Genomic DNA, 2,908 nt, shown 5'->3' on the forward strand with positions numbered 1-2,908 from the left:
TCTCTCCCTCCCACCTGAATAGGAAGCAGGAGCAGCAGGCCAGATTGCAGGTTGAGGAAGTCAGAAGTGAACTTGAGCTGAGTTTGCAGCTCTGGAGAGATTGAGGAGCAGGCTTTTCTCTTGTCACTTTGGAAGGAGAGGATTGTGAGGCCGCCCCTTTAAATAGCATTCCCGTGGGAGGTAGATCACATCCAGCCGTCACCTGCTGCCAAAGCATCATTTTTGGTCTCTATCAAACTCAAAGCTTGTCGGAAGGGATTGCGGGGTTAGGGAATTGAGGAGGCATGGTCTCCAAAGAGCAGGGGCAGTTTGGAAGCTGAAAAGGAGAAGGATGAGGTTGAGCAGAAGCCTGGGAATGCTGCCAGTGGGGGACAAGGGGGAAAGATGGAGTGAAGAGCAGTGGTCTTTTGAGCCTATGAATGGAGCAGTCATACCCTATTCTTATCTCTCTAGCGGTAGGATAAGGCAGAAATGGGATTGCACTGAAACAAGAGGGATGAGGTTGAGGTTAAATGCCAGGACTGGTGATGAAAGAAAGAGAAAGAGAGCCACAGAGCAGAAAAGCACTAGAAAAGAGACTTGGCCCTGGTTTTATCACTTACTCTCTGTGGAACCGCATAATTTTTCTGGGCTTAGTTTTCCCATTTGTTAAATAAATTGGGTTAGACTAGATGACTATGAAGTATCTTTCATGAATAATGTGTGCGTGTGTATGAGACTTTTTTTTTTTTTTTCTGACTGTGGCATGCGGAGGTTCCTGGCCAGGAATTGAACCCATGCCACAGTAGAAACCAGAGCCACAGCAGTGATAACTGCAAGATCCTTAACCTGCTGAGCCACCAGGGAACTCCAATTTTTCCTTTTCTTTCTTTTTTTTTTTTTTTTTTTTTTTTTTTGCTATTTCTTGGGCCGCTCTCACGGCATATGGAGGTTCCCAGGCTAGGGGTCGAATCGGAGCTGTAGCCACCGGCCTACGCCAGAGCCACAGCAACGTGGGATCCGAGCCAAGTCTGCAACCTACACCACAGCTCACGGCAATGCCGGATCGTTAACCCACTGAGCAACGGCAGGGACCGAACCCGCAACCTCATGGTTCCTAGTCGGATTCGTTAACCACTGCACCACAATGGGAACTCCTCTTTTCTTAAAATGGGTTAGGAGCTGGGGACCTGGGAGAGCAGGAGTGGGATATGCCTCTGTTTTAACAAGAAACATTAAGAGATCCCTCTGGAAGTACATTTCCTGCCTCTTTCCCATCTCTTCTAGTGAAATACCTGTCTACTTTGGGGAGCTCCTTAGCTCTAATCCCAATTTCCTAACTAGAACTCTTTAGTTCTAATCGTATTTTGGAATTCTTTTATAGGTTTCTATCCCATTCTTTTTCATTTGATAGGGAAAGTGATTGCACTCAAATTTTGAGAACTGGATTGTGCAGGAGTCTGAGTTGGGTCTCAGATGCAGCTCTATCCTGGCTGGGATGGTTCCCCTGGCCAGGAGGGGAAAGGGCTGTGTGTGCTAAAGTTAGATGGACAGAAATGCCAAAGTCCCGATGTTCTTACTGATTTTTTTCTCCATCTCTGACTGCCATCTCCTTCTGCCTCCATACTTCCTGGAAGCCGGGTCTGCTGATACTTCTCTGTCCTGCCAGATCTGAAGGCCTGTCCTAAACTCATTGCCTAAAAGGCAATCCTTTTATGTCAGGAGTCTTCACTTTTTTTCTCCACTGACTGCGGAGGGGGTGCTTCCACCTGATATTTAGAATGGAGTACATGCCTTCTTCTGATAGCCCCTCCCTCCAACCTCCAGAGTTCTTGAAATTAAAACTCACATTCAAGATTCCTGAATTAGTGAATACATCTCCTCTGTTTACATAGAATTTCCTGCAGTGCCAAAGTAGGTGGTCATTAAGGAGGAGAAATTTAAGGAAATCTGACGTGGGTCCTACCAGAGTCCCAGGTGGGACTCAGTTTGGTGGAAGAGGCTTTGCCCTGTTAAGAGTCTTGAGATCAAATTCTGTATCATTCGTTCCATAGATGTTTTAAGCAGCTAAGCTGTTTTGTGCTGGGCCCTGAGCCATTAGATTCCTTTCACAGAAGACAGAATGAGGGGAAATAAACTGGAAAGGCCATAGGAGGGGTTGAGATGAGCTAGGAGTGATTTCCTGGCCTTTACAGAGTTAGATATAGTCAAATGAAGACCTGATGCTGTCTGCTCAGGTGGATTCTCTCTGCAAGGCTTGACCCTTAGGAGAAACTCCCACAGCCAGGTGGGTATTTAGAGGTACCAGGGGGAAGGCCACAGGATGGAGACGTGTCAGGAAGACCAAGCTAAGGGAACCGGGGAGAGGAGCGGGATACCACGGCCACTTAGAGCAGGCCCTGGACTTTTCCTTCAAAGGGAAGAGCACACGCGTGAGAGTCTGGTCTGGGGCTAGGTTCCTTCCGGGGATGAGTGGCTTCACTCAGCCCGAGCGCCCAGGACCCCAGGCAGAGCTCTCATCTCCACCCCCATCTCCCCGCACACCTGGGATCCACCCGCGGCTAGGCACACGTGGATACGACACGCACATACACAGAACTCAAAACACACCCCCAGGGAACCCACACAACCGCCCACAGCGAAGTCCTGCCGCCCGCCGCCTGAGCCGCACTCTGTAAACACGCACTCGCATCCACCCGCGCGGGGCACGCGCAGCCTCCCGTCCCCGGCGCCTGGGTGCGTGCCTTCGCCCTTGGGCGCTGCTGTGTGCCCCCCCGCTTCCAAGCGATCCTTTGAGAGGGGGAGGAGAGGCTGCGAGGAGTGAGAGACAAGCGGCAGGCAGAGGAGAAGGGAGGGGGGGAAGGAGGGGAAGCCGGCCCGGGAGGAGGAGAGAGGCGAGGAGGCGGCTCTGGCAGCGCGCGGCGGCGGC

The sequence above is a fragment of the Sus scrofa genome, chromosome 5 (assembly GCF_054392235.1).
Source record: "Sus scrofa isolate SSC_HxYL_T2T_F1_AM1 chromosome 5, Sscrofa_HxYL_maternal_Yorkshire_Landrace_v2.0, whole genome shotgun sequence".
In the NCBI taxonomy this organism is placed as follows: domain Eukaryota; kingdom Metazoa; phylum Chordata; class Mammalia; order Artiodactyla; family Suidae; genus Sus; species Sus scrofa.